This window comes from Aphelocoma coerulescens (assembly GCF_041296385.1).
Source record: "Aphelocoma coerulescens isolate FSJ_1873_10779 chromosome W unlocalized genomic scaffold, UR_Acoe_1.0 ChrW_unloc_scaf_1, whole genome shotgun sequence".
Lineage (NCBI taxonomy): Eukaryota > Metazoa > Chordata > Aves > Passeriformes > Corvidae > Aphelocoma > Aphelocoma coerulescens.
The window spans coordinates 10893518-10906126 of record NW_027184080.1 but is presented as its reverse complement, the minus strand read 5'-3'; the positions used below and the strand labels follow the sequence as shown (position 1 = coordinate 10906126).

General features: G+C 46.9%; 1 protein-coding gene and 1 long non-coding RNA gene across 8 annotated transcripts in view; one reads left to right on the top strand and one right to left on the bottom strand.

Moving 5' to 3' along the window:
- Positions 1-445: 445 nt before the first annotated feature.
- Positions 446-12609, top strand: part of LOC138102697 (spindlin-Z-like) — a 125874-nt gene continuing 113710 nt past the window's right edge. For 4 of the 7 annotated variants that reach the window (XM_069000435.1, XM_069000432.1, XM_069000433.1 and 1 more), the window contains exon 1: positions 446-3681. The gene's annotated coding sequence lies outside the window, so the exon portion shown is untranslated. Of the gene's footprint in view, positions 3682-3863; positions 4722-12609 lie in introns of all 7 variants that reach the window. The other 3 variants (XM_069000434.1, XM_069000429.1, XM_069000428.1) reach the window with 2 other exon arrangements.
- Positions 7395-8909, bottom strand: LOC138102740 (uncharacterized). Its single transcript, XR_011147508.1, has 2 exons — positions 8449-8909; positions 7395-8090 (listed from the first exon to the last, which is right to left on the bottom strand). It is a non-coding gene; the product is annotated as an uncharacterized lncRNA (long non-coding RNA).

Here is a 12609-nt window from a genome sequence, read left to right as displayed (position 1 = left end):
CAGTGGTTTATCATTCTTTGAAACATAGTAGGGATCATTTATTCACAAAAATCAATGTAACTACACTGATCTAGTGCGTTGACCTTGGCTGGACACCAGGTGCCCACCAAGCCACTATATCACTCCCCTTCCCAGCAGGACAGGGGAGAGAAAATAAGATGGAAAACAACTAGTAGGTTGAGATAAGACAGTTAACTAAAAAAAAGTGAAAAATTGCACACGCATTAGCAAAGAGGAAAAAAAGTTTATTCTCGACTTCCCATCAGATAGCGATGTCCAACCACTTCCTGGGAAGCAGGGCTTCAGCACGCATAGCGGTTGTTCCAGAAGGCAAACACTGTAAAATAACAAATGTCTGTTGTCGTCCCCCCCCCCCCCCCCCCCCCCATTCCTTTCCCCTCCTGTTACAGTGGGGATACTGTAACACGCATATATCAAACCAGGAGTCCCGTGGGAAAGAAATATATATAGACAGATTCTTAGTAGATGTTTCAGAGAGATGTTTATTTCTCCAGCCGCATGGCCGGAGCTCTGCCGAGGAACTCCTACAAGCCGGGACCGAGGGTCCTTGCCCGCGCAGTGAAACACAAACCATCCAATTGGGAACGAGGCTGCCCAGGGGCTAGGAAACCCCGTGCCTCCCCTCAGGGCCCCTCTCCCAGGGCTACACGGCAGGGGGAGGAGACCCCGACACCCTCCCTTAGCTTTTATATCTGAGCTGATGTCATATGGTATGGAATATACCTTTGGTTAATTTGGGTCAGCTGGCCTGGTTGTGTTCCCTCCCAGGATCTTGCCCACTCCCAGCCTACTGATGGGGGGTGGAATGTTGAGAGACAGCGCTGATGCTGTACCAGTGCTGCTCAGCAGTAGCCAAAACACTGGTGTGTTCTCAACACCTTTCCAGCTCCCAATGCAAAGTACAGCACTGTGAGAGCTGCTATGGGAAAATGAACTCCAGATCAGCCAGACCCAATACAACTGGTAAAAGTAAAAAACTAATCATGGATTGATACTGAAATTTGGGAAGGGAAGGCACTAAAACTTTCCCATATCGACCAACTCGTGAGGATTAAAATCTTGACCTATATGCTATATATTTTTACAGCAAACCCACCAACTCTCTATTATTAATTGCTGCATTTTGAAAACCTTTTTTACTGAGTTAAATTCATCTAGCCTAATAAACTGGAGGCTGAACTCATCCAACCTCTTAAATCTCAGTTAGTTTTCAGATTTTGCTCAATTTGAAGTACTATTTCTTTTAAATATGTTTTTCAATCTTTTTTCCAATTCTAAATAAGGCCGATTTGTTACAAGTCTGTTCCTAGAAGTTAAATGTTTTCCAGAAGTCACTGCTAGCAGAAGGAAGTAATATCTGATACAGTTGACTTTTAATTTAGTAGTAATTGGAGCATTTATCTTAAAAGATTGGCTTTATTCACTACTTCCTGTAGTATGCAAGAATTCACTTAAAGAAGGCAAATTTTCCTGAAATAGTCACACAGTCGACTAGATGATCATTGTAGGTCTCTTCCAACTGGAACTATTCTATTTATTTAATTTACATCACCTGATTTTGAAACTTATTTATGTTTTATTCAAGTTGCTAAAAGATAGGTTGGTTCCTGCTGGCATAATAAATTTAATCAGTTGTAACCATGTCAGAAAGGAAACACATTGGAAGGAGGCTTCTGTTTCTGTTGACTTTAAATAATTCCTGTGATAGCTCTACAGTAGCTTGCTTGGAAAAGAGACATTAGCCAGGTAGTCACATAGTTATCACAAACAGATAATTGCTTCTTTAAAGTTACATTAAAGCAAAAGTGGTATTTGCATTTAAAGATATTAATTGAAGATCAAGATCAGAATCAAGACATCATTCCTCCTTCAAATTCAGATCAAGCAAAGATCTAGCCACTTGATTTCTGAGGGTTCTTGATTCTCCCATCAAATCAAGAGGGCTGTGGTTTTTTTTCATCAGTTAAGGCTGTTTCTCTTTAGTTTGGAAGGATATCAAGAAAGCAAAATTTTCTGGGACCAGAGGGAACCTGGTTCTCATGCAAAGCTACTCAATAATATTCAAAGCTTCTGTAAGAGTTCAGCCATTTTATTCCTAACCAAACCAGGTGGTACTTCAAAGCATCCAAAAAGGCTAGGAAATTTATGTACAGCTGCAACTGGTACCTCCTGCTCCTGATCTCTGGTAATATGGTTAGCATAACTAATGCCATTTTATAAGGTAAATGGCCATTTTCTGTGACTGAGCTGGTCAAGTATCGGTCCCTTTTTGCCTCATCAGGTCTTGAAGGTCCTTCGCACCAGGCTGACTTCTCCCCTTCCCTATTGGCCTCCAGATTTTTGGGCACCATGCTGACTACTCCCCTCCTTACTGGCTTTGAAGGCCCCAAGGCACCTGGTCAAATCTTTATTTTCATTTCTAGTAGGCATGATATAAATTATTAAGACCACGCAGTCAATAGGAGCTAAGAACATTATTAGTGTATAATTGCTGAATCATTATCTGGAGACCCAAGGCCCCTACTAAGGGCAAGTGATCAACTAAATTAATTTTTGCAAGAACAGAAGTTTCTTATCCAAAGGATCCATATCTAAGAGAAACATAAATTGCTGATGCCTAATAAATTTGCAAAGTTAATGATGGAAACATCTAGATTAACAGATAAATCACAAGGATGCTGACAGATAATTATACTGCACTATCTACAAAATACATTTTTTGTAATGTATGTTGCTATGCTGTACCACGTTTATGATTAGACAATTGGAAATCTGCATTAGTAGGTGGATGATTCATATCATACCCTTGTCGCATAAGGTATAAACCCCCTAAAAATCCTTTGTTTGGCTGAGACATCTCATGCACATGAATAAATACATACCTTTGTAATTCTATGCTTTGCGTTCTAGCCTCTCTCCTCAGTCGTCACGGGCCAAATTTGTAACACAGGATGTCCATAGCTGATTTTTCTTTCTTATAATGGATTACACATTTTCTTTCCTATGATGGCGAGAGGGCAGTGTACAGCCACTGGCTCCCAAGGCCTGTTTAAGAAAGCGGTACCGCTACCATAAAGCACTGTGGCCACTTCACGAAAGATGGACATTCACCGCCCCAGGGCCTAGTGGCCTGAATTTGGAGAAGGGCTAACAGACAGCCAACTGGGGTCAAGCCCACACCACTCTCCGCTACGACACCAGTTTCCTCGACGGAGCACCGAGAGACGGCAGTGGAGGTAAAGAAGCGCCTGCGCAGTAACGAGTAGCGGTGGACTAGGTGGAGGATTGCTTCCTGCGCTCCTGTCGCAGTTCGGAATTTGCAGTGCGCCTGCGTGTTGGTGGAGGGGAAGAGGGCGGTGTCCGGTCCCGTGTTTTGAACGTCTCGATGCGGGTAGCTCACTATTTGGCAGGAAGGTGAGGAGGCCTCTATCCTGGTGGAAGAGTTCGTGTACGGAGAGGAGGATCCAAATGTAGCAGAGGCGAATTGGAGGCAGCAGTGGTGACTGCGGAGTGGGACAAACGAAACAAGAGGAGCAGGTCCCTATACTGCTGCCGCAGAGAATCTGAGTGGCCTAGTGAGGCAGGAGGACTGCGGCGGTTGCAGTGCTAACGCTTCTAGACCATCCTCCTGGCACTCCCAGGCGCCCATTCTCCCAGCAGGTGAGTAGTGAGTGCAGGGGAAGGGGGAAGGGAAAGGAAAGCGCAGCCTAGGACCGGGTAAAATCGGAGGGAGTCGCTGTTCCCAGCTTTCCCTCCCCTCCTCCTCCCCTGCGGCTGACGTTATTTATATACTTGCGGTGTTCCGTCTCTGTTAACCCTTTCTTCTTCACTGTCTGCCTCAGCAGCCCGCCTGGAAGCCGCGGGAGGCGGGCGAGAGTGGGGGCCCTCGGGCTCCCTTCCCACGTAGCGCCCCGACTCCTTGGCAACCACCACTCTTTTGGGCTCCAGGGGACTGCTGCCCTCGTTTGGCATGGCCCCTCCTGGTATCTACCCCGCCCACATCGCGTCCGTTGCTGGAGAGAAGGCGTCGCAGCTGCACATTCCCCCTTCCTCTCTGTGGATCTATTGTACTGTGGGCTGGGGCCCGCTAAGGGGCTCCCAGCAGAGTGCACGTTGGGAGAGGCGGGTATCTCTGACCTGTCATCTATTCGCTCCCCTCATGAGAAAATGTGGTGAAGGGGATGTGAGGGTGGTGGCCGGGCTCGGCCGTGCCTCAGTAGCCAAAGGCTGGAGCTGTGAAAGTTGCTAACGCGTCGGGCTGGCAGCACTGGAGTTGCACACGGCACCGCTTCTGTCTGGGACACCCAGAGTGTGTGTACGTATGCGCGCGCTTTGCTAGCGCTTTTCTGGGTTCCTTTGTCTGCTGCTGTCGCCGCTTTCCCCTCCTCCCTCCTCGATTCCCTCTCTCTCCTCCCTCCTCGATTCCCTCTCTCTCCTCCCTCCTCTCCTTTCTTTCCCCCTCCCTTCTTTCCCCTCTCTTCCAGACTCAAAACGCTGCTGCAGCTGCAGGTTTGTAAATACTGGACTAACACACACAACATGGCTGACGTTCGCCCTGCTCCTTCACCGGGCTGTCCTCTTTCTCGCTCTGTCTCCACTGCTTATCCTCTTCTCCATTTAGTCTTTTGTTTCTTCTCATTCATCTCCCATTAAAAAAAAGAATTCACCCTCCTTATTGCTCCCATGGCGGGATTTCAAGGGTAAGGATCATCACTTTGGAGGCTTTCTCCTTTCGTTTTGCCGTTTACAACAAAATCCAAACCTAAAATCAGAGGGGGTTTGGGAACCTAGCAAGGCCTGGAGGGAGGGGGAGAATTGGCTGAGCCCTGCTGAGAGAGGCTCGGTTGGAATGCGCGTATCTCTGGGGGGAGGGGGCTGGTGCACCAAAGTGCTGGCAGAGATGAAATGCTGTATTATGCTTGCAAAATGATCTCGTAATTTCTTTCATTTTGGGATGTAGCTCAGTATAAGATATCAACTTGGCACAGTCTTATTAAAAAAAAACTCAGCTACTTATGTTAGAATAGGCATTGTGTAGTGAAAAAACATAGCATAGGTATTGGCTTTCTCTGTATCTCCTTGTCAATATCTTAAATTGCTCACAGATCACAAGATATAAAACTGGAATTAACACTTGCAAGGTCTCTTTGTGTTGCTAGTTTTCTGTCACAGAATTATTTGCCTTTGTGATGACAATAGTATAAACAGAAGTGTGTTGTTTTTGTTGTTAAAAGGAACATTTTTTCTTAAAAAGTAAAAAGGCATGGCATCGTGAACTGAAGTGTGATATTGAACTACACAACAGCATATTTCTGACTTCTAACACAAGACAAATGTTCAGTTCAGCACCTCCCAACTGCATTTATTCAGAGTACCTCCTTCTGACTTCAAAGAAAATAACATATATTTTATTGGGTTGTTGGGCTTTTTTAATGACATAAAGCCAAAATAACATTTTAATGTCTTGAGTAGTCCTAAAATGATCTGCTGGGGAACAGCATATCTAGGTTTTAAGGATGAGTACCCAAGGTGCAAAGGATGTGATGCTATTGCTTTCTAAATATATATGTTACTGTAACTCATAGTGTTTCATTTTCAAAGAGTATATTTAAAAACTCAGTCTTTATTCAAAGTATGAGCCTATTGGTAGCCATGGCTTCTATCAGAGCAGTGCCCTAAAGTAATGTCCTAACTTTTTGTTTGTTTGTTTGTTTTTGCTACTTTGCTTTGGAAGCTTCCAGTGGAGGAGCACTGGCATAGCATAATCATAGTTCTTATTGAGATAGAAGTAGTTACTGCATTTTAATGCTAGAATTAAGTATCATATATTAATAATTTATTTCATTTTTTTCCCTCCTGCTTTTTCCCTCACCATTAACAAGTGTTGATTAACTGGAGGAGACAATAAATAATAGGATCGAGTTTACCACAATGTAAAACTTGAGTGGAGTAATCCAAATTGCATTTTGAAATATGTATTCATGTCATGGCTCCCAAGCCAATTGTAATATTTCTAGATGGAAAAGTCTGAGCAAAAGTCTGTAACTCGATATGTCAGTGAATTTGTGTAGCACTCAGTTACTCTAACTATCATTAACTAGTTAAAACATTAGTTAACTAATTTGTATTTTATCTATGAATGGTGTAAAATGGGCCTGGCATTGCTAAAGTAATTTTCAAGTAATGGTGAAATTATTTAATTGAATAATATACAGTACTTACTACTTTTTTTCATGTGACAGTGGTTGGATTTAACTTTCTGTTTTAATCTAAAATGTGAATTTGGTGATGACACGCAGAAATGTAGGAGGTGAATTGATTTGACTATTTGAGAGGTTGAGGAGAATGTTTTCCTATTCTTTGACCATGTTGTAGCTGATAGTCCCCTTGTATTAACAGTGCCAGCTACTTTAATTGAAGTGCTTTGGATTCAATCCCTGCAGTTCCATTTTCTGGGAGTGATCAGTGGTGTATGGTAAACTGGCTAGTTTTAATGCTCCTTTCTGGAGTTTTTGGCTTGTTTTAGTGTCAGAGTTCTGGGGAGCCTGTTTACTTAGGACTGCTTGTATCTGCAAGTTTGGAAATGCTTTAGGATAAAAGTGCTCCAATAAAATATATTGTTAATGTTTAAGGTCACTGGTTGATCTCTCATCCTTCTGTTTTCAGTCTTCCTAGTGGTTCAGAGGTAGTCCTGAATACCAAGTTCCCTATGTAACTTTGGGTATAGCCTATTAAGATGATAATTCCCTCTGAATGTGTACCTCAAAGGCTTTTTAATTCTATCCACTGTATTGCTTGGTGGGTTTTTTTGTATTCCCCACATTACTATTAGGTCAGAACAAGTAATGAATATAGGGAACGTGGGTAACTATTCTGTTTTAAGATTACTATGGTGACTAGGTTGTAAAGTATAACCTTACCTAGCAAACTGATGTCTACCACTGGTGCTGCTTCTTAAGGTGGTATTGCTTTGCCTAGATGTTGCCAGTCACTTCTAAAATTAAGAAGTAAGCTTGACATTTCCAGTAGTGTTCACTGACTTGATCTAAAGCATACTAAGCTGCCATTATGCTAATTTCTGAAAAAAAACCCCTTCACCTATCTACAACTTAAGTTGACCCCCCTTTCAAAAATATAGATTACTCTTTTCTTTTTTTTCTGAACCTGTATAAATCCCATTTAAATGTAAAAATGAGCTTTACTGGATCATGACCTCTTACTCCAAGAAGCACAACTGAAAGACATATCTGTCTCAATTTGAAAGACAGGTGTCTGCTAAGGAAGGCAGTAGCCCCCCTTGGAATGGCAGATGCAACCCCCCTTCCCTCCGAGTTATTATAATTTTGAAATCAAGGGGCCTTTAGGCAAAGATGTAGAAAATAGGAATAACAGTTCTTTACTATTATATCTATATGTGTATAACCAGTCAAACAAACAACAATATCTATGGCAGTAACAGCAAACAACCACAAACCCAGTCCCAGCCTTCTCGGCTGTCAGGCCCTTTTCCCTCGGGTGCAGTTCTGCTCACAGCTGGCAGGGGCACTGGTGGCTCCCAGTGAGCAGGGCAGGTGTGATGGTTCCTCCGCGGCTGCAGGGGGAGCTCCTGAGCGAGCTCGGGGAGCACGTGGCACTGGTGGCCTGGAATCCCGGGAAGGGATGGAACAAAGAAGCTTCACAAACCGCTTGGCAGCTGACCCCGATGTCCGGCCGGACCCTCGGGAATGGCAGGCTGGAATGGCAGGGACGAGCACAAATCCCGGGTGGCAGACGAGATATATCAAAACGGGGAACCCCTGGAGGTCTGGGCAGGCAGGGCGAGCAGGGCTGCAACGTAGCGAAGGCTCGAAGCAACAGCGGGGCAGGGTGGCCACAACCCGGCTCCAAGCAAGGCAGGGAAGGTGGGCTTTGGGATCCCGGGGCTTCTCCAGCAGAAGGAAGAAGCGGCCAAAGAAAGCAACCTCCCTCTCTGTCCTGAACACCGGAAATGAAACTGTCCACATACCCAGGTGAAACAAAAAGGGTAGCCAGCTCTTTTGTTTTTCTTAAGTACCCAGCCATTTGCTTCCCTAGCAACACAAATGGGGAAAATTCCTTTAAGAGAAAGTCAGGAGAGCTCCTAAAACCCCAACATTATTCACCCCAAATTTTTCCCATACTAACATGTTACATGAAACTTAACTCTTTTAACCATATAGATACATGCATCACCTGAATTATATACATATATACATGCTGATACTGATAGAAGTACAGAGCCATGGGTAGTTCACCCTAAAACAAGGTCCCCTTGAGGTATGCATCGGGTCTCTCCATCCTTTGGCATCACCCACCAGGTGCAACCTGGTCCCTGAGCAAAAACAACCCCACGGATGGGTTTGTCTTTGCTCGAGGCAGAATTAACCCAGACAGTTTTTCCAAGCATACCTCTCATGTGCACCACTGGAACCTTATCACCGTCTGTTGTTTGTAGAGGTTCGGATTGGGCAGGGCCTGCTCGGCTGGTGGAGCCTTGGGTGTTAACTAACCAGGTGGCTCTTGCTAAATGCACCTCCCAGTTTTTGAAAGTCCCCCCACCCAGTGCCTTCAAGGTGGTTTTAAGCAGTCCATTACACCGCTCAACCTTCCCAGCTGCTGGTGCATGGTAAGGGATGTGGTACACCCACTCAATGCCATGTTCTCTAGCCCAGGTGTTTATAAGGCCATTCTTGAAATTAGTCCCGTTATCAGACTCGATTCTCTCAGGGGTGCCATGCCTCCAAAGGACTTGCTTTTTGAGGCCCAGGATGGTGTTCCAGGCCGTAGCATGAGGCACAGGGTAGGTCTCAAGCCATCCTGTGGTGGCTTCTACCGTTGTGACCACATAGCGCTTGCCTTGGCAGGTTTGAGGCAGTGTGATGTAATCAATCTGCCAGGCCTCCCCATACTTGTATTTGGACCATCGCCCACCATACCACAGGGGCTTCACCCACTTGGCCTGCTTGATCCCAGCACGTGTCTCACAATCATGGATCACCTGGGAGATACTGTCCATGGTTAGATCCACCCCTCAATCTCGTGCCCACTTATAGGTGGCATCTCTCTCCTGATGGCCTGAGGCATCATGGGCCCATCAAGCTAAGAACAACTCTCCCTTGTGTTTCCAATCCAGGTCTATCTGGGACACCTCTATTTTTGCAGCCTGATCTACCTGCTTGTTGTTACGATGTTTTTCATTAGCCCGGCTCTTAGGGACATGAGCATCTACATGGCGGACCTTCATGGGTAGCTTCTCTAACCGAGTGGCAATGCCTTTCCACTCTTCAGCAGCCCAGATTGGTTTTCCTCTGTGCTGCCAGTTTGTCTTCTTCCACCTTTCCAGCCACCCCCACAGAGCATTGGCTACCATCCATGAATCAGTATAGAGGTAGAGCTTTGGCCACTTCTCTCTTTCAGCTATGTCCAGAGCTAATTGGATGGCTTTGAGCTCAGCAAATTGGCTCGATCCAGCTTCTCCTTCAGTAGCCTGTGCAACTTGTCGTGTGGGGCTCCATACAGCAGCTTTCCATTTCCGGCTAGCGCCTACAGTTTGGCAGGAACCATCAGTGAAGAGGGCGTATTGTCTTTCATTCTCTGGTAGCTCGTTATATGGTGGGGCTTCTTCATCACGTGTCACCTGCTCCTCTTCTTCTTCAGAAGATAACCCAAAAGTCTCACCTTCCGGCCAGTTCATGATTATTTCCACGATCCCAGGGCGACTTGGATTTCCAATTGGGGCGCGCTGCGTGATGAAGGTAATCCATTTGCTCCAAGTAGCGTCGGTGGTGGGATGCGCGGAAGGAACCTTTGCTTTGAACATCCACCCCAGCACTGGTAGTCGGGGTGCCAGGAGGAGTTGTGCCTCTGTGCCAATTACTTCTGAGGCAGCTTGGACTCCTTCATAAGCTGCCAAGATTTCTTTCTCTGTGGGAGTGTAGTTGGCTTCAGACCCTCTGTAGCTTTGGCTCCAGAATCCCAGTGGTTGTCCCCGAGTCTCACCAGACACCTTCTGCCAAAGGCTCCAGGACAGTCCACTGCTCCCAGCTGCAGAGTAGAGCACGTTCTTCACTTCGGGTCCTGTCCTGACTGGGCCAAGGGCTACGGCATGAGCAATTTCCTGCTTGATCTGGGCAAAGGCTTGCTGCTGTTCAGGGCCCCAGTGGAAATCGTTCTTCTTGCGGGTAACCAGGTAAAGAGGGCTCACGATCTGGCTGTACTCGGGAATGTGCATTGAACAGAAACCTTTGGCACCTAGGAAAGCTTGTGTTTCCTTCTTGTTGGTCAGTGGAGACACTGCTGTGATGTTATTGATGACCTCGGTGGGAATCTGACGCCGTCCATCTTGCCACTTTACTCCCAGGAACTGGGTCTCTCGGGCAGGTCCCTTGACTTTGCTCTTCTTGATGGCGAAACCAGCTTCCAGGAGAATTTGGATGATTCTCTCTCCTTTCTCAAATACCTCCGATGCCGTGTTCCCCCACACAATGATGTCATCAATGTACTGCAGATGTTCTGGGCCCTCGCCCTCCTCCAGTACAGCCTGGATCAGTCCATGGCAGATGGTGGGACTGTGCTTCCACCCCTGGGGCAGTCGGTTCCAGGTGTACTGCATTCCCCTCCAGGTGAAAGCAAACTGAGGCCTGCACTCTGCTGCCAGAGGAATGGAGAAAAATGCATTAGCAATGTCAATAGTGGCATACCACTTTGCTGCTTTGGACTCCAGCTCGTACAGGAGTTCCAGCATGTCCGGCACAGCAGCGCTCAATGGTGGGGTCACTTCATTCAAGGCACGATAGTCCACAGTCAATCTCCATTCTCCTTCCGATTTGCACACAGGATAAATGGGACTATTGAAGGGTGAGTGGGCCTTGCTGATCACCCCTTGGCTCTCCAGCTCATGGATCATCTTGTGGATGGGGATCACAGCATCTCGAGTTGTCCGGTACTGTCGGCGATGCACTGTCGAGGTAGCAATTGGCACTTGTTGCTCTTCCAGTTTTAGAAGCCCAACTGCAGAAGGATTCTCTGATAGTCCAGGCAGGGTGTTCAATTGCCTAATGCCCTCTGCCTCCACAGCAGCAATCCCGAATGCTCACCTGAGTCCTTTTGGGTCTTTGTAATAGCCATTCCGGAGGAAGTCTATGCCCAGAATACACGGGGCCTCTGGGGCGGTCACAATCGGATGCTTTTGCCACTCCTTCCCAGTCAGGCCCACCTCAGCTTCCAAAAGGGTCAACTGCTGTGATCCCCCGGTCACCCCAGCAATGGATACAGGTTCTGCCCCCACATGTCCCGATGGCATTAAAGTACACTGTGCCCCAGTATCAACCAATGCATCATATTTTTGTGGCTCTGATGTGCCAGGCCATCGAATCCACACCGTCCAGAAAACCCGGTTCTCCCGTGCCTCTTCCTGGCTAGAGGCAGGGCCCCTCTAGCCCTGGTTATCATTCTTTCCCTGGGCGTACATGCTAGAGGTACCTTCAAGGGGATCTGACATATCATCCTCCCTTCTGTAATACCTGGCAGCTCGGTCACGGGAGGCTGAGGCTACTTTCACCTTAGCGGAACGCCCTCGGTTAGTGTCTCCCTCCTTGAGTTCACACACCCGTGCTGCCAGGACAGAAGTGGGTTTCCCATCCCACCTTCTCATGTCTTCCCCATGCTCACACAGGAAAAACCACAGCTCAGCTCGTGGGGTGTGCCCTCTCTCTCTACCTGGGGGACGACGGGTTCTGACTTGGGGGCCTGTGACTTGCACTGGTGCCCCACTGATCTTCCTCATCTTTTCCCTGATCTCCTTCATCTCCTCTTTGAGGTCCTGGACCACAGCAGAAACATGAGCTTTCAGCGGACCATTGACCATACTGTCATAATTCCTGAGCTTGTTGGTGACAGAGCCCACTGTCTCTTGGTTATTGTCAGTATCAATCGTTGCAATGAAGGTGGTGTATTGCAGTGGCCCTAGCTTTGCCAGGTTCCACATCATCTGTCCTGTGCACCTGACCTTATCGGGGTCATTATCATGCTGTCCATCCCTCCCAAAGAGTACCTCTAATACTGCCACCTCTCTTAGCTGTTGGATCCCTTCCTCGAGTGTCTTCCACTGCATTCTATGATGGTACTCCTGTATTCTCTCTTTGTGAATGAACCTTTCTCTCACACTCGTTAAGAGCCGCTCCCAGAGAGAAAGGGGCCCTGGCTCCCTCACAAATATCTGGTCCACACCTTGGTCCTGGGTCAATGATCCCAGATACCTTGCCTCACCACTATCCAGTTGCACACTTGTGCCCATAAGGTCCCAAACCTGAAGCAGCCAGGTTGTATAACGCTCACACCCCCTTCGCACTATGTCTTTTCGCATACTACGGAGACTGTCGTACGACAGGGACTCAATGATGATTTCCGGCTCTGGCTCTCCTGCTGGTTGTGAGGGCCCTGGTTCCCCATCATCATCATTAACTGGTCGTACTGATTTGGTCTTACACTTCCTCCTTTGCAGAGGGGCGACTGCTGCTGGCTGTGGTTGTCCTTGTGGTTCAGCTGAAACCTGGATGGTTGTAACATCTG